Source organism: Hippocampus guttulatus, chromosome 3 (assembly GCF_054856545.1).
Source record: "Hippocampus guttulatus isolate MCC_2025c chromosome 3, RoL_Hgut_1.0, whole genome shotgun sequence".
In the NCBI taxonomy this organism is placed as follows: Eukaryota; Metazoa; Chordata; class Actinopteri; order Syngnathiformes; family Syngnathidae; genus Hippocampus; species Hippocampus guttulatus.
This window is the reverse complement of record NC_141263.1, coordinates 22,354,126-22,373,510: the sequence shown is the minus strand read 5'-3', so window position 1 is coordinate 22,373,510 and position 19,385 is coordinate 22,354,126. Positions and strand designations below refer to the sequence as shown.

Sequence of the window (19,385 nt, the reverse complement as noted above, 5' to 3'; positions counted from 1 at the left end):
TTTGAAGGGACTCCTTGAAACATCTCTTCCCTGTTAAGGGTACGCTGGATTCAAAAACGATGCACGTATTGTAGGAAGTCAGCAAAAAAAAAAAAAAAAAAAAGCATAACAGACATCCCAAGTCAATTTAATTCTCAGACTAACGTTTTGCGCTGTTTGCACGTGTCATGAATAACAGCTGTTCAATCACCAGGGTTTTTGGAAACCTTAAAGGCAAGTTATGGTTCAATTCCCCAATTGTTTGACTGACAAGATTCTACTGACTGTTGTTGGCATGGCTGACTCGTTAACTATCAGCGTTGTTTGTGCTGGCCCTGTTGAACTGAGCTCAGTATGTCAACACTGCGGTGGTGTAGGTCAACATCCAACATCCCTTTTGTTCCGTGCTGCCTCCCATCCTTGAGATGAGGCCATCTTACAAGAAAGCTACCAGCTAAATGGGGCGCCATCTTTGATCTTGCGGGGTGCTGAGCCATTGGCCGGCGGCCACAAAAGAAGCTTAGGAGATGAAGAGGGCCTCAGAAATATGGTGTAGCCTTGTCACAATGGCTGCTGCTACTGCAAGAACACTGAAGCTCAAGTGGCAGTGTCAGGAGAAGCCTGACGGTGGGCTCTTGTCACAGATTGAGCCCCCGCGTCGACTTCAGGCTTTTTGTTTCTAGAAGCTTTGAAGAAACTCCAAGATGCTCTCAGTGTATTTGGACTAAGCTGACTTGGCTGCGAGTTTGAGCGGAGCTCAACGTCAACCGTGGGGCAACTAATTAGTAGGGGTGTCACAATATTCACAAGACTGCGGTATCAAAAGTGCCTCGATACCATTATGGTCTTATATCGGAATAAAATGAGCGGTTGGCCGTCGGCGGTAGGTACTGTACATCGTGCCGCAGCGCCCCCACAGTGCTGCTACAGGTGATCTCTGCTGCGTGCCTCGAGTTTAGCACTGTTGCTAGGTTTAACCGCTGAAGAAGGTCACTCAAAGGAGGCACTTGTTCTTCGCCTTTTGTCCTGGGACACTCACTTTTTGACTGATATAGACGATTGTAGCTTCCCCATCCACAGCTTGCAATCTTTTGTGAATATTTAGTGGTGGTTCCCGTTTCAGTAAGTAAAAAATTTAACTGACGGGCATCTCTCAATGACATAATTTCCAGAATAGCTGACAGGAAGAGGAGAGGCTAAAGTAAAACTTTCCTGAAATAAAATTTCAAACAAGTTCTCCAAACTGCAAAAAAGTTCTGGGGAAAAATATCAATTAGTTGCTCAAATTAAACAGTAGTTCAAAATATTTAGAGGAGTTCCCCACATAATTAAAAGGGGGAAAAAATCATTGTTAATGGTTTAGTCAAATGCTATATTGGAAACAGGACTTCTGCTTTTAAGTGGGACTAATGGTGACCCCAGTTGTACTCCTGCTGTTTCACTGGGCAGCAAGTTATGGATTCAGATAAAGCTCCAATTGCTGGAGCAACACACACACGCACACGCACGCACACACACAGGCAAGTGCTCGCATGTTGGTCTCTCCCACTCTGCTATTATTGGCGAATACACCTTTTGTAACAGGCTTACAGAATGTGAAATAGACACATTCCACTCGTCTCAAAGCCTGAATTGCAGGAAGTAGTGAAGAAGCAAGATTTTTGTCAACCTATTTTTAGTACGTGCTCATTTGGGATGCAAAGTCATGTTCAATCCAGTTAAACTTGTTTCGTATGAAGTGGGCTGCTGTGTTTGCTTTGAAGCACCATTAAGGGTACAGGGTGGAAAGAAAAAAAACCCCCCACACAGAATATCAATAAAAGCATTCCGTTCTCATCTGTTTCTCTTTCCTTTAGTGAGACAAAGCCCTGGTGCCGCCCGTGTCCTCACTGGTATTCATAGCATAAACCTGCAGCAAACATAAACACGACCAGTTGTTCAATCTCAATAAATCTGAAACACACAAACTGCTGAGTGACGACTCGTATATCAGTCTCTTATATAGCGCCGGGCTCGACTGTATTACACAAATTGCTCGGGCCTGCAGTTGGAAAAGAGAAGCAATATGGAGAGAGCAGAGGTTATTGTCTAATTTAAATCCTGGCAGCGTTCCCAGAGCTGCGCCACATTCCAATTTGTGGCTGTGTTGCTTGGCACTCCCCGACAGAGGTCCGGCACTGCAAATACTCTCGGGCCGCTCTCCAGAAATGTGTCTTCCAAAAACCGACAATCAACAAGTTGGCAGGGAAGGAACGGCAACAGCCGGGGAAAATTAAAGTGAAATCACGACAATGTACAAAATGCAGATTGTGTGACACAACTTTTTCCTGCAAGTGGCTGGAAAACATCATCGTCGCATCGTTCCAGTCAGTAACACCTTGATAAAATTCCAAATGTTTTGTAATTACCGTTTTAATTTTCTTTCTCATCATAAATTCTGGAAACGGCAAGTCAAAAATGTTTTTCCGTGGAACCTGTCCTCAGCTTGTAACCTTTCTGTAGCACCAAAGTCTTGGCTACTAGGAATGTAGTAATTGGCATCATGGAAGGATGCAGAGGTAATAATACATCGCTACTGTTCTAAGTGTGACTGACTATTGACTAAGCATCCCATCATTATTCACAACATTTCTGTTGTCTTAAGACATTCAAAGATTTCTTTGGGTCTTGTGTGGAAAATTGCCTTTGTTTGCTGATGTTTACTTTTTCTAATGCCAAACTGATTTTAAATAGAGGATTGTTTTTTTTCGGTTTTTGTTGTTGTAATTTTCAATGCCTGTATCTGTGTGTGTGTGTGTGTGTGTGTTTAAGTTAATTGTTGTACCACTGTAATAATACAAACGTATGAAAAAATGCGGTCATGATCGTCATGAAATTTGTATAATGCTTCATATTAACATCACCAAGTTGCATAATTAAAACAAAAAACCCTGAAAACAACATCTGTGAACATGGCAACAGTCGCAGAATGGCTGAGTGGGCTTTTAGAGGCAATTAGCTTTTTCAAACAGTTCCACAGATGAACAGACTATTTTGCGTTCATCTGAGAGACTGACCGCACACTCAGACATGATTAGCAAACCTGACACACAAAGTTGCAGATATTGTTCCGGTTCTGACAAGGAGCCATTAGGCTAAGCGTCTCTCTCTTTTTGTTTTGTGCAGTTATTCAAACTCCCAAATGTCACTTCAAGGTTTCCCTTTGCTTTGAAAACGTATCAACAAATCAAAGTACCTGACTGTAATGGGAACACTTTTACGTTAAAGGAGACAATCTTACACGTCTGCTATGACATATGCTGTCCCACGGAAATCACTTCCCCCAGTTGGGAGCCCTATTCTCACATTATTGCACACACAATCTCGGGTTTCTCACATGGCCATGTGAGTTTACACGTGCAGCTTGCGAGGTAATGTGATTTTGGTGGAGGGGGTGAGGGGGAGAAATTGTAAAGACAGACAGAGAGAGTATCCTGCAACATGATGGAAGAACAGAGTGTCTTTATTCGGATGGAAGTTTCCAATAAATGAATAGAATCCCATGTTAGATGATACAGATGATTTGAGAGCTTTACATTGGATTTACATTGTGGGTACTTTTTTTGTTATTAGCATTTTAGAATTATTTAAAGTACTATGTAAAGAAAATGTATTCCATATTTTACGCACAATAAGGCGCTCAGACTGTAATGCACACCTTCAATGAATGGCCTATTTTAAACTTGTTTTCATATATAGGGCGCACCGCATTATTAAGGCGCATAGAATAGAAGCTACAATAGTGGCTGCGGTTGCGGGATGTATCCACTAGATGGAGCTACGCTAAAGGAATAAAATACAAAACAATTCCGTTTTATTTATGTCGAGCTTTCACAACCGCTGCAGCTGCAACAAAGCGCTTTACAGAATATTTAAAACATTACATCCAAGAAATCAGACTCTTAATCCATATATATGGCGCATCGGATTTTCAAGCACAATGTCGGCTTTTGAGAAAATGGAAGGCCTTTGGGTGCACCCTCTAGTGCGGAAAATACGATATGGGGAGAACATTATATAATTAGAAATAGTCTGTCTCTCTACAGCGCCTATTGAGGCTGTAATAGCTCCGTTTGTAAAGAGGGACTGCTGGAATGGTCGGAATCAAATCACTTCCAATAAAACTTGTTCTTAGAGTATCAAGAGAAGAAAACATGATGTCGTGGGGTGAAGAACCTGCCTAGTAGACGAGGGATTCTGAGTTTCACTCCCAGAAGTCCCTTTTGAAGCTCTAGTATCTCCCTCTGTCAAAACTTGAGGTTGCAAGAGACTACATGCAGATCTCCGGATCGCGCGCTGCATTATATGTCAGGGACCCTCCTCAGCCTCCAACTTTTCTTTTCGAAGTACCGCGAAGCAATGTACAAGGCTGCGATTTGGACCATTTCAACCACTGCAAAGTTTTCCTTTTAAATTGAATCGATGCGTTTGATATTAAACGGACCCCTCTGCTGGGACATGACAGTTACGATTACATTTTTACTGATGTTTTGCTCTATGTGTGCAGTGAGGGGGATGTGCGTCTAACGCCGGGACATAAAGATGACACAAGGGAGGATATTTGCGGTCATTTGTGATTAAAATCCTGGTTCAATTTGGAACAGATCTTTCTGCTCGGCCCACCTTACGCCTTGAGCTCGTGTTGCAATATTTCAAGACGCGTGCTATGGCTTCAGACTCGGTTTGAAGAGACTGTCGACAAAACAAGAGATCCTCTTTAAACGCCAGAAGTGATCCCAGTTTCAGCATTTCAGTTTACATTTGTTTGAACTGCTATTGGCTTGCCTGGATAAAGTGTTTGTCTAGTCAACAAGAGATCCTGGGTTTGAATCCCAGCAATAATTTTTGAGGCCACATTAGTCTTGTTTTTGAGCAAGTTTCAGTTTAAATTTGGTCTGAACGGCTAATGTCTTTGCAGCAACCCATCATGTGGCTCTGTGACCAAAGTTGGTTCAAATGGGAGCTCGTTCCGTAAGGACTCATCTTTTAGCTGGAGGGTGAAAGTGTCTCACAATCTGATAAACATCGACCGCGATATGAGTACCTAATAATGTTAAATCGGGTCTCCGTATTACGTCAAATTGCTGTCAAAGCCACAGTCAGGACAAATTCCAGATTCAACATGGTTTCATGTTACATCCTCCACTTGCTCTACCCACCCTGCACTTTGACCTGTTACTGTAGCGTAACCCTTTAAGCAACATTTTGCCCCAATATATATTCCCTTTTGTGATTTCAAAAGGTTGTAGCTTGAAACATGTTTCGAAGGCATACTGTAAATGTTGCTTGGTGCAATTTTGCTAGTTTGGTGCTTCAAGGGTTAAGAATGTAGCATGGCAATGTGGTGCCTGTCTACTAAGCAGCAAAAGCAGGGTTTGAATCCCAGCAGCAACTTTTGCGGCACCAGAAGCCTTGTCTTTGGCTTCAGCGCCGCGGAGGGAAAAGAAAAAGCAGCAACAATTAAGCAAAGACATCTTTGAAATCATTCCATGAATGCATTTTCAGGTGTTTTATTTTTATAACGTGGAACTTCCATCTTTTCAGCCCCGATATACAGTAGGTAATAATTTGGAATCCGATAATTAGGCCGACGGGGTATATGGTCAGACGGTATCCTAAGAGACAAAACTGAACTGGAAATGAAATGACATAATGGAACGCGAGAACACACTGCAACACTAACAAGCTTGTGGTAAACCACTATTCCTCCATTGATTTCTCCATTGATTGGATCAAGCATGTAATTAATCCCGGGGACTTGAGCTTGTCACGCCACAACTGACACAGTGAGCACAATTAAATTAGTGATTATGAACAAAGACCATTTGCTGCACGGCCGCAAACAGGACCATCATTATATAAATTGCCCTGTTTCTTCTGCTATTACAGCACATTGAAACAACCTTGTATGTTCTGTTGTACGTCCATCCCCCTCCTCCCAGCAGTATTGATTTCCTCCTCCATCTACGCCTCCCTGTTAGTGCCTCCCCCCCCTCCTCTGCCCAACCCCCTTGTTTCTCCACTGCAAGTAGCTTTAAAAGAAAGGGGTTCATTGACATTTTCTGTACTTGAGCCTTGACCCGCATTGTTGGACTAGGAGGCGAGTTTCGCTGCTCAAATAGATGAGGTCAGCCAGCTCACGCTTTATGGACTTCACTTTTTATTTACACCGATGAGAGAATTTTGTCAATCCTTCCTAAGACGGTGCAAACGCTTTCAGCCAGGTGCATGGTCAAGAAGCCTCGGAAGCCAAACGGCACTAAGCCAATTAATCGATGTAAAAACAATGGGAAAATCTCTTAATTCAACATGGGGCAAGCGGGGGGTTGCGTCTAGCCAGAGAAGCTTTGAAACAGCTTTCCCACTCTCAGTTTGTCATCAACTCAATTACCAGCAGCCAAAAGGGCAGACTCACCGGAAGGATTGGAACAGTCAATCTTTTTCTTTGTGAAATCTGATCGAACCAATGACCATGCTGACTGACAGGACTGATGCTTGCCACATCCCAAATAGTTGGGTGCTAAACTGCGTATTCACATTGTGTGTGTGCCAAATTCATCAGTTTGCATAAATTCCTCCCACAATGTGCAAATGTATTTTGTGGCAATTGAGCACGTTTGGCAGATGCAATTCTGATTGTGCGCTGATAACAGATCAGCTTCCACATCAAGTTCACGTATTTATTTGTGCATCCTTGCTTCAAATAATGTGTTAAGTCAGGCAAAGAATATTTGACTTTCTGCTGATAATGAGCCAGTTCACATTACATTATGTTTGGTGATGAAACAGCAGTATATAGGTCACTCCCGTCGTCGTCCACTGAAAAGTTGACATGCTCATATTGTATTGCCTTTTTTTCCAGTATGTTGTGACCCCAGACAAACCAGTGTCACCTCAGAAATGTCATACAAACTGAAAGATCGAGGACAAGAACAGCCCAGAGGATGGCCAGCGTGGCCTCTGACATCCAATGCACTTCGTAAGCATGATCAGGAAAATTGTCTCTGAAAAACACAAATACGTAGAAACGCTATGGTTGACCACCATCCATTCTTGGAATGCTTGTCAACCGTGGATTTGTTGGCAATCTGAAAAAATGTTTCCTCATAGGAGAAAATGGAACTAGAAATATTTCATTTCAAGGTTGGAAACATTCCTAGATGGTGCATATTTGAAAAGATCCTGTTATCATGAGATGTTCAAGGTCAAAAACAGGCGATAAACTTCAACACTGATTCACAATTTTAAAGGCTTCCATAACATTATTTCACTACAAATCAAAGTACATAGGTAGACAGGAAACCATGTAGAATTATGACTGCATTCTGTAACGACATGTACAAAGCAACGAAAACAGTAAACTGTGATAATAACGTCTAATAATTCCTTTTAATCCTGTTTAGGTAATAAGGAGATTAATACAGTATGTCAATCCTGCTTTTTGGCATGTTCTCCAGACAGAGAAGGCAACACAATGCTGCAAAAATGCTTCCCTGTCATTTCAAATTGAATTCACGGAACACAAAAGGAATAACAGTCTGCTATCCTGAAAGAAAAAAATGAATAAAATAAGGCACTTATGCTCTGGGGTGTGATTTGTCATTGTAATTCTGTGCTCGCTCACCTACACTTAAAACATGATCCTTCTGGATTTTAATTAAGCACCAAGGTAGCTCCCAAGGGGCTCCGACTTGGCAAAGGAAACCACTTTGATTTACTACTTTGTTGTTTCTACTTGAAGCTCGCCTCTTATGAGAGTGCTGCGCTGATAAATGAAAGAGCCTGAGCCATTTTCGCTCTAATTTGTTAATTAGTTCCCGTCAGTTCTTCTGAAAATAAAATCAAAACGTGTGAATACTCGTATTGAACATGCGAGTGTCAGGCTGACTGTAAGCAGCTACTGTATTGTACATTTGCGACAAGAATCTGATACCGAGTGTGCGGAACACCAGGAAAATATTTTACGTGCATTAATTGCAGCACGAAACTACATAATTATAACTGATGGCACGTCAAGTGTGCAGCAGAGTTTCCAGACACAATTAATCAATACATTAATCTATCTATCTACCTATCTAGAACGCCTACTAAAGCTAGCTAGCTAGCTCTAGTAATGGTGCATTTCATAGAGTGGACTCCTATATGATATCATAATATTTTGAGAAAATATCAAGATACGGCGATTATACACCAGTTAAATGATAAGTTGAAATCATGACACAATAAAACATATCTTCATTTGTCCTTTAGATAGCATACTTGGGCAACAGTATCAACACCTGATGTTGCTATGTCAGGGGTGAACCCTAAATGTTGATATGGTGATGTCCCAAATTATCGTTTATGAGACATTATCACCACAAGTATGAGACAGAATTTTTCCAATATATTCATATGACATGTATGTTGTCATACATCTTTGGAAGTGGTATTTTCCCACCCTTGGTAGTGATATTGAACCCTGAGCGTTAACAACGCAATATACTGTACTGTAATAGCCCTGTTTTGTTTTACCACTACAGCCAAAACTAACAGTGTTGTATCTGTCTCTCATTATAACATATTATGGATGGAGGCCAGTCATGGATATGGAACATATTTAATATAATCCAGGTGTTCAATACTTAGCTGTTTTTACAGGCCACATTCCCTGGAATAACTCTCGCAACACAATGTGCTTCTGATTACTGCTGTCCAATTTGGTTCTGTTGTTAATCGCCAAACAGATGTGCTGCCTGCAATGTAGTTTCTAAGCTCTTTTCTCAGGACGGTCAGCTGGTAGGACTTCAATTCTTTTGCTCAGACAACTTTTGGGAAGAAACAAGACCAGCCTCAAGGTGAAGCACACACAAGATCGTCAACACCTGAACAGAACACATCTGCCACTCATGTTCCCAGAAGCAAACGGACTCTCTCAGTTGCAGAGAGCGCTTAGCTCCGATTAGCTGGTGGAGCTGCTGAAGGTCACCACTGTGGAGCGGAGCGGCCAGCAGCAAGTCTTCATAAAACCATGCGGCGTATCATTATTTTCAAAGTGTTTCATTATGGATGGTTAACCTTGGCTAACTTTGACCTAACGCTGTAATCAGCTGCCAGTAATGCCTTCCAAACGGGGCAATCAGGCCGCCCCGCTCCTTGTTTATCAGCCAGGAAAATACATCAAATGTACAATTTTACTGCCTGTGCAGGTTTTAGGAAAGTTATCTTAAATTTAAAAAAATAAATAAAAGGGGGAAAAAAACATGCCGTTGAGGGCATACAGTGCCAATGTTGAAACCTTCATCTGTTATCCCGCCTCTTGAAAAAGTTCAGCTGCCAAAAGAAACAACCAGGACACGCTGCAAACTCTCAAAAATATCAGAAGTTGAATCAGGAATTTCATGAAACCCATTTGGAGCATAATTTTCATTGATGTTTCAGGGACTGAACCTCCAAACTGCACTTTACTTTGGCAAGTAATGTCACGAGATGAAACACCTACGTAAGATATGACATTCCATTGACATGTTACATGAAAGGGAGGACTGTGTAATAAGAGATTGTTAGCTGGACGAAAAATTCGATTCTGGCTTCGAGACAACTTTGAGGAAGTGTATCAAATTTTGTTTCGGATATAATCATTTATTCTGAGTTTTCACTGCCACAGTCCACATGCAATGGGACCGAGAAAGAACCTACAGGATACGTTTCCTACCCGACAAGTCAGAATGAAATTTTTCGGATTGATGGGCAAAAGGTAATTGGCCCTTCTGTACCTGCTGTTTTAACCCCCATCAGATTGATTTATTTTAATCACTCACACTAAACTGTCTGTCACAGGAAAGACAGAAAAAATGTCTTTCAAACAAAAGAAGCTAAAGCGCAAACAATATTAGTTTGAGGTTCTCATGACAGCAGCACCGTGATTGGAAGTAAAAGTGCAGCAGTCTGTGTGGGCTTCAATTTTCGGAAAATACAAAGCTCATTTAAGCGGTCGTAAAGAGTGCTGCACTGTTAGTGGAATGACTTACAAAGTGCACGCTGATGATGCGATTAACTTGACTTGCAACTACAACAACATTAATGTAAAATTAATTTACTGGTGTCGAACAACAAAGCTCATACATGCAGTTGTGCTGAAAAAAAGCACTTCCTTGAGGGGAGATGTTTGGTTTGCTTGTGTTTAATCCCTATCTTTTTTAATGACCGATTGCACTTGTGGCAACATGCATTGTTACCAGCAACCCTGGAACAGTGCAACCACAATTTTGACCGTTTTAATCACCGTGATTGTCAAGAACAACACTAATGATGCGGTCAGCGGTGGTCTACTAAATGAGAGAGCATTGTGCGGAAGCTATTTATTTTTATCATTCCTTGAAAACTCGGGTCGTCACGTTATGGCAAACCAAAGGTCGACGACATCTCTCCAGTCCACGACCAATCAAACCAAAAATAACCTTTGGCACTGTGATTGACTGGCGACCAGTCTAGGGCGTTGGCTACCTTTTGCCCTAAGTCAGCTAGGATATGCATGAGATGCATTTTGTGGCATTTTGGAAAAGTTCTCTTCAAATAGGTAGTATTCTGTGGTTGAAGATGCTTGTTTCGATAACAACTGCATTTTGGAGAGGTGATCATGCACATTTTTGAAAACATTTGTTGAAGGCAAATGCAAACGAAAAAACAGCAACCCGAGTGCTGCTTCAAGCAAAATCAGCTTTTGGAATAGGCAGGGTGGACTAACGACATTGTTATGCATAGAAATGTCTGTGTTTTCAGGTATTTTTTGCAGCACCGTGTGGAAGTACTTTGTTAAAAAGAACTTGCAAAACTTTTCAAAAACACAAAGAACCCTCCAATTCTTCCATGATCGTTCTTGTGCCTTAGGAATGTCAATGGTCTACTGTGCTCATCAATATTTAATTGGAGGTGGCAACACAATGAACAACTTGCTTTAACATAATAACAGCCACACTATCTTTTCATCTCCGTGATAAAAAAAAAAAAAAAAAAAAAAGCTCTATGTTCTGCCGTGCACCCATTTGTCCATTAAAATGAGAGCATTTTTATTTAAAGCTAATATTGAAGCTCTTTGTCCGATGGCTCTGAGAGATATTTGCACACCTGCTGCTTTTGTCAGTCCTTTTGAGTGCAGCCCGGTAACACATTGCATTATGGGAATGTGTCATGTGAGGGGAGGGGGGGGGGGGGGGGTTGTGTTGTGCAGATAAATCATACGCAACACACACCTGCAGCCCAGAAGGAAGAAATTCTCACCCTGTTGTTGGAAAGGAACCTTAAATATATTTTTAAACTGGTTTCGACATGGCACGTTTATATTCTCCCCCAACATGATATTACGCATCTATCTTGATTAGAAGCTGAATTGAAGATTACCAGCAGAAACATTTAAAGGAAGGCAAGAAATCCAAACGAGAGAATTGAGAGGGGATGGTTTTTATCATGGGGGGTGGGGGGTATTAAATCAAGCATGTCAAGTTAAAAGACAACTATTTTAATACGACCCATGAGCCCATTAAGCGGATTGGATATTAGAGCTATGAAACATACTTGTACTGCCCCAACTGGAAAGCTTTAAAAATGGATGTTTTCTAACCACTGTCGGGACACAACACTGATTGAATCAGTCAACAAGTGATTGACTGGCTCTATTGAGAAGCGTTACTTTAGAGAAAAGCAGTTGGACAGTGAGTAGTCTTCCCTCCTTTTAATAGGATCAATGCTGCCAAACATGTGGCAAGTCCGATTAAATCAATGTATAATTACAGTAAATGTACAGTAAAATGCTTTGACAGAAGCTTTGTTTCCCCTCGACCCCTACGAGATGAAGTGACCCAAATCAGTGACCTTTCATGTTGCTATCCAGCACTTTGATCAAGACGCTCATCGAAAGAATCTTAAATGTCGTGCATCCTTCTCTCTCTCTCCTGCTGACATCTGACTTCTTGGAAGACCCACAGATAAGGTTAACAATGTTCGTACGGATATCAGTTCCTACTCAGGGATGGTGTGTATCTGAGTGGGAATTCGCGCTGGAGCATATGATGATACACATCGCGAAGGTGAGAAATGATCAATCGTGTCACTTTTATACGATCGTGCCTATCGTCGTCGTCCACCCGCAAAGTCACCTGAAGTTGAATACAAGTAGTAAGAAGATGGCAGAAGGTTGAAGTGAGAGGCAGATGCTTTCATCTGTCAATCTTAGGCAACACCAGGTGGCAAGATGAACAAAAAGAGAGGGACGTGAATCAGATTACATGGCCATCATACATTCCAGACGTGCGGTGCAATCGTAAATCTAACAGCTCACAAATATTAATGGATGAATCCAAATAACGAATGACGAACTGTGCCACCAAAACGCAGACACAAAAAAAAAATCGCATAACTGAGAATCACCGATCATTGAGTTGTTGCTAGAATTGAACGTCCATAGACGGAGATATGTCAAGATCAAAACTTTAAGTTGAAAGAGTCCAAGGCAGTTGGAAAGCAAGATTTAGAAGAATTGAGACCAAGTCAAGACCGATACATTGATGAATTGAGACAGAGCCAAAAATAAATGCAGATTGAGACAAAGTCAAGACCGAGAATTTGACAAGTTGAGACCATGTCATGCCCGCAATCCTCCTAAGGATAAGCGGAACAGATCATGGATTGATCATCTTGATAAAGTAATACACTGTCTGAAACGGGAAAGGATTTATGTTGCTGATAACAGCTCCAATTTGAAAATTGGCAATGAACCACCGCAAACTGACATTCACAGTCAGTGCATGAAATACATCATCGAATCAGTACCGGTGTGTATAGTATATGGCACGTGCATTTTGCAAAAACAGCATCACGAAAATGTAAAAGGCAAATTGCATCATCATTAACTCATTCACTCCCAATGACGTTTTTAAACGTTTTTTCAGACTTGGTCCAGAATTGGCTGGAATTGAATGAGTTAAAAAGTGAAGAAGATGGATTTGAGGATGATGATTGATCAAAAAAATGACATGAGTCCATTTTTAAATACTTCAATAAAGTACTCCCAAACTCCGTTTTGCTCCCTCTGCCTGTTTAAAAACATAGGCTAGCATGCATACATGCTACCGTATTTTTAAAGCTAGCATACATTTTAACATTCCTGCGTCCAATAATACAATGTGTCTTGCATATGTGTTAAACACAGAAATAGCCTCCATAACTGACACTACGCCTTTTAATACGGTGTGCCGGATGGTCGTGAAAATACGGTACTTCCCTGTCTTTAATCCTAAAGGTTTTTTTTCCTTTAATTTGGGTTGGGTGTTATTGAATGCACTGTGGTGAGAGGAAACTGAGTCCATGGTTGCCAACTTAACAACCGCATATCTACATCTTACAAGCACACAACAGAGAGATAAGGGGCATATTATGAGCTGCGGACTGAATGCACAGCTGCAGGTTCACACGGACGCTCGGGCGCTAATCGCACTGAGTCAACATGTGCAAACACCATTTAGGGGCTTTAAAATTGGATTTAAGGAAGTGTTTGAAACAAGAGAAAAAGAACGATTTTATTGATTGATCATTTTTAACTGGTGGTGTGCTCTCTCATTTCACGCTGAGTAAACATCAAAGTAGTCGTAATGAGGTTTTTGTTTTTTGGGGGCGGGTTTTGACAACACACAATGTCAGAACTAAAGAGCGGTTTGGTTGTTGGACTGTTGCAGTTCAATGTTTGTTTGTTTTTTTGATCAGATCCTTTTTCAAATCTGCCATGTGAGACAAATTCACATTTCACAACTGAAATATTAGTTTTAGAAAAAGTACAAAGAGTACAATGTTTCAGAAAATATTAAATGTTACCAAGAAGCTTGAACTCTGAACGGATTTTTAGGTCATATTAAGGAAACTAGTTCACTTGAAATGTGGGAGCAAACCCACTGCAAGTTGAGTTATCCACTGTAATATCCAAAAGTGTACGGCATCTTAATCTAGATCAGCACCAAATGTTCCATGTACCACCACTGTGCAACTATTCCTTGAAATGTCCTAATTCTGCAGACTAACAACTCAGTAATTTCACTAAATTAATTGGGCTGCCTTTTCGGGATCCCAAAATATTATGTATACTTGTATGACAGTTAAGAATGTTAAAATGCCCATTGAGCAGCGTTGACGCCTCTAAACGTCCTGTGCCGTGCAAGAAGATGAAGTATATGATGGTACTGTCCAGTTGACAGTTTTTCACACCATTGAGAAGTCAGTCGGCAACATCATTCTCAAATAAGGGATCTCAATGAGAGAGTGCTGTGGCAATGACGATGCACTAAAAATAAACCCTCTCTCATCTCAGTGGGGAAATTGGGTGTTTAATAAATCTGGCAAACTACAGTTCCTGACAGGCTACAATTAAAAGGCTGTAAGAAAAAAAAAACAGCATCAGCTATTCACGTCTTGTACAATTACACATTTTACACGTACCCTGGAGTCCTATCTGTCAACTGTGGGGCTTGAAAAAACAGCTTGTGAGGTCACACACACACACGCACACACACACACACACACGTAAAGACACTCTTCTCGGGCACACAGTTTAAGTTGTGTTTGGATATGTTTAGAATGTGTGTGATGAAATGGCACCAGCTGTGTACACTAGAGGGATGCACAAGGCCCACGAGTAGAGGCGAAGCTTTAACCCTTTCCTTGCACACTGTGGAGAAGGCGGGACAAAGGGCACAATGGGACTAGGGAGGAGGGGGGAGAGAGCTTTTCCAACTCTTCAGTGTCAGGATCAGTTTCTTTTAACAGACCGAGTAAATGCCTCAGGTAATTACAGCTGCAGCTCAGTTCAATTGACTTTTTTTTTCACAGCGCAATGAGTGACTCAAGAGGATCATAGGTGGCTTAAAAAAGAAACACAAATAAAAAGGCAGAATTGTAAAACTGGACTTCGCGCATGTAATGTTGCAGGCCACCAAGAACATAGAAACGGATTCAATTACCAGCCAGAATACCGCCGGAGGAGAGCGCCACCAAATATAATAGATATAGCTTTTACAAAATGATGCCCATACAACTACAAGAAACATACCACATGGAACACATGAATCAAAATGAGTTATAGTCGAAAAAAAAAACAACAACAACAAAAACAGTCAAAGAGAAGAAGGGTCTCCTGTACCAACCTCTTGGCATAGAAAGAGAATGTATTCAAGAGGAGAGTGAGAAGCAAGAAATTGAGTGCTGTGGTGGAGACTGCTGGAGTATAATACTGCCCAGCCACAGGGGAAGCTACGGAATGCTCAATTATCCTCAAATTCTACAATGACACATTTTATTCGACAGGCAGTGCAAAAATGGAGAGCTGCAGCTAAGTAGAGACTGGCGTGTAATACTTCAGCATCTAGAGAAAAATGACAGCAACAGAGTAACATATTATCTTGTGGGGTTTTCTTTCTCTCTCGCTCTCTCATTTAAAGCTGCCTATATGCATGTATTACTGTGGAGCTGCAATTTTATTTGAGACAAGACTGAAGGACACAAGTTGAAGATGGTGCAGTACAGTTTCTCAATGTCCAGAACTGTGGCGCAGCAAGTGCGTAAGCTTAAATTAGCATACAGTACTTTATTATTTGTAGCAACGGCAACTCAAATGTTACAATATGACAATTTTATTTGAAGGAAGATAAAGGTCACCAATAAAGCAGTCTGCTGTGGAAAAGTGGAGACTGGAACATAATACAACACTTGGGAGTCCGGTATGAAGACACGGTAACAAGGTTAGCTAACATTAGGACGAAATGTGTGTTTGTCATTTCTAGCCACATATTCCGAAATGTTACAATAAATGATATGCCAATTTTTATCCAGATACCGAGGACAGAAAGACAAGAGACCGCCGCAGCAAACTGCATCACCCAGGGCTAATTTACAGCAACAGCGTAAGCTAACGCTAGCCTGTTTGTTCATATTGATCATTTCTAGCCATGTACACACAAATGTGACACTGATGTAATGACTTTTCTATTTTGCCAATGTTTTTCCTTTCATCCCCTCCCTTAGACACAAATGTTGTTACATATCTGCCCATATGTTTTAGCACTGGTGGAATTCCTGTTCGTTTGAGTATTAGCACCAGTGCAGGTGAAGAGTTTGCAAGAACATCTGTTGGTAATTTCAATCTCTCTGCGCCTGGAGGCAATGAAATCCCACACTAAATGGATACTGTATCTGAAACATTATTAAGAAAAAAAAAAAGGAGGGAGGCAGACCAGATGGTCGTAAATATGAGGGATACACTGGGTCTCTTTCATGAAAGCATTAAGGTTGATCACATTCTGCTTTTACAAATACCAAAAAGCCAGACAAACCCAAATAGCTCCTCGACTTGTGCTCGGTGCTGAGACTTGCACGCGTAACCGCATAACCTTCGCTGTCTCACATCATGCGCATTATATGGAATCGGACAAATAAACGTTGGATGCCTGGAAATAAACTCCACTGTGCTAGTGTAAAGGTTTTCCAAACAATGGAAGCAGATATGATACTGACTGCAACCTTGTGTTGCTTCACGTGATCGCAAGTGGCACTATGAAAACGCTGAGTCACCAATGCAATGAGCAATCTGTGAAGAGCAATAATGTCAACACCCAACAGTAAATATAGCAGAATAAATCTGCGCACAGCGGAACATCTGATGTCAATATGTTTTTTTCCCCTCTAAATATTCCCAATGGAGGATGAAAGTTTGGCTAAAATGTGTTAAGGAAGAAGGACATTCGGCACTTAGTGGTTACGTTGACATGTAGTCAATCAATAACCCTTTCAAAATCTGCATATTGGCAATGTTCGGGTTTTGAAAGGCCATGAAAAACATGGGCAAAAACCCAAATATGCTCAAAGACCCCTGCGTTGCCTCTTGCAAATTCCAAATTGTACTACTTAATCCTACATTCAGCTTCATAGATTCAAACGAATTATGACGTTCACTTGTTCAACTGAAAGCATTTTTCGGAAACATTCTTGTGTCAAGCCACAGCTTGTTCCTTTTCAATGTCATCTCTATTCAGCACCTAATTAATGTCAATTGTTCCGATTTTCAGTCATTTAAAAAAAAAAAAAAAAAAACTTCCCGTCTCAAAAATTGCCTCTGTATTATTTTTTTTCTCTTTTTTCTGTTACTCCAGATCCTGCCAGGGTGTATTAATAGATTTAATAGAGCAATGCATAACACCAAGCGCTTGGCAAACTGAGAAATAAACCGAAGGACAGTTGGAATGATGTATGCAAAGAGAATGCGTCCACCATGCAAACGGTAGTCATTAGCATGAAACGCTTGCTTTGTGCTTGTTCGAAACCCACCCCGCCCCCCCACGCCCCATCTCCCTTTCCATCCTACTGCAACTGGTGGAGATATAGGATCGGTCTCCTTTTGCAATTTGTGGCCAATTAAACGTTACAGATGATTACATTTGCCCTGAGGAATTTGGAGTAAACGAAGACCAAGAAATCAAGTCGAATCAAAGAAGCGTTCTCTCGGGGCTGATGAAGACATGATGAAATTGGGCACATATGACAAGTTGGCCACAATGGAGCTGATGAAACTGTACAACAAAGCCGGCAACTTTTTTTTTTACTTTTTTTGGCAAGCGGCAGAGGCCAAATAGACCTGATAACCTAGCAGGAGGGGAAGCATTGCTTAGACTTTACCGCAACGGCAAAAACAGTTGTGGGATTGTTTTTCTGTCAAGGTGATGTATCACCACGAGTACAACACTGACATCATACCACCACCCCCCCCCCCAAAAAAAAATGTTGGGCTTGCATAACATTCTCGCTCTAGTAAACATACCACAACTCCCTGGTGATGCTTAACAAGCGTGAGGTGACGCTTGGAAATATAGTCATGTAAGTGGAGAACATCACATGGTCTCTTACAGACTGCACTTGAAAGTAGCAAATGCAGCCAATGAAGAATGTTGGTTTATTAAATCCGTATTTTGGATGTGGCGTGCCACATCATAATCAATTGTGTGATTGTTAAGAATTTAGTTTGTTGTTTGGAAATTGATGCGCAGTACTTGGCTGTGACCAGCAGAGACACTGTTGATTCACCCGCCACTTTTATGGACTCAAGAAGAAGCAACACGACACCATTTAAGGCCCACTTTACATTGCCGCTTAAGCTCCAGCATTATTCTGCTTGCACGGAAAAGGGAGCTCAGAACGTTGCTTTGAACCTGACAATACCTGCTTCTGGGTCTGGCAGGTCAACAATGCAAATAAATATGTAAAAATTATCATCTGCTTCTTTAGAAGCATATTTGGCCCAAAAAAAAAAAGGGTACATTTTTCAGTCACAATTTATAGCCCCACTAACTAAAAACATCAAATAGCTCACGGGGTTTCAAAGTTTATGTTCTATATACGTCCTTTGTTTACAACAGAGTACCGTTCCCTCGATGGCGACACAACACAATGTTTCACCTAAATCTGAACGGTCACGCACTAACTTACGCTAACGCAGCGGTAAAGTCACAATGACAGTAAACAATGGTCCGAAAACACTTTTACACCATAAATCTAAAACAAGCAGATCCAAAATGAAGTCCTGCAGTGACTGATCTTTCACCGGGGGGTCTTTGTAACTTCAAATCCTCCAATGACAGGACCTTCATAAACCGCAGACCCCCTTGTATTCGGGTGGACAAATTTCGGAAAGTGACAAAAGTGTAACACAATACCTTTTGTTCCACCACTGATGTTTACGCAGTCATACATGTCCACGTGTGTTGCAGGGGTGCATTTTTCAGTTTTTTATTCGAAGAGGAGTTTTACAAAACGTTTGCACTTTTACTCTCTATGGCTGCTTAAACTCTGGCAAAGCATTTGAAGCAAGCAACTGAGAGGTAATGCTCCCAAAAAGTTTTTATTTATTTTTTTTTTTAAATACCATGCAAATTTACCAGTGATGTAACCTGAATGTGTACGCAAATCGGAATGTCACCGACCTATACTAAGTTACGGTGAAAAACACTTTGATGTCATAAATAGAAACGAAACACATGTAAGTATAGTGTTAACGTCTTGTGCCACACGACGACATATGACGCCGCTGCACTTTGAAATGTCTCAGTATATGTCGTAAATCGAGGACCCCCCCCCCGTATTATTAATTATTTGTTTTGACAAATTGAGTTTTAGGAGAAAAACACAACAACTCAAAAAATTTAGGGGGCTGATTTAAGGTTGTTTTTTTTGTTGTTGTTGTTTTTTAAGGCCTGCTTAAACCTGTGCAAAGTAGTTGAATCAACTGTGGCTTCGGTTCAGTGAACTACTACATTTTAAAAAACGTACTCCAGGAAAAATAGCGAAACAAAGCATTT

General features: G+C 41.1%; 1 protein-coding gene across 1 annotated transcript in view; it reads right to left on the bottom strand.

Annotated features, from left to right (window-relative positions):
* Window positions 1-19,385, bottom strand: part of tox3 (TOX high mobility group box family member 3) — a 50,468-nt gene that overhangs the window by 29,913 nt on the left and 1,170 nt on the right. The gene's annotated exons all lie outside the window — the stretch shown is intronic.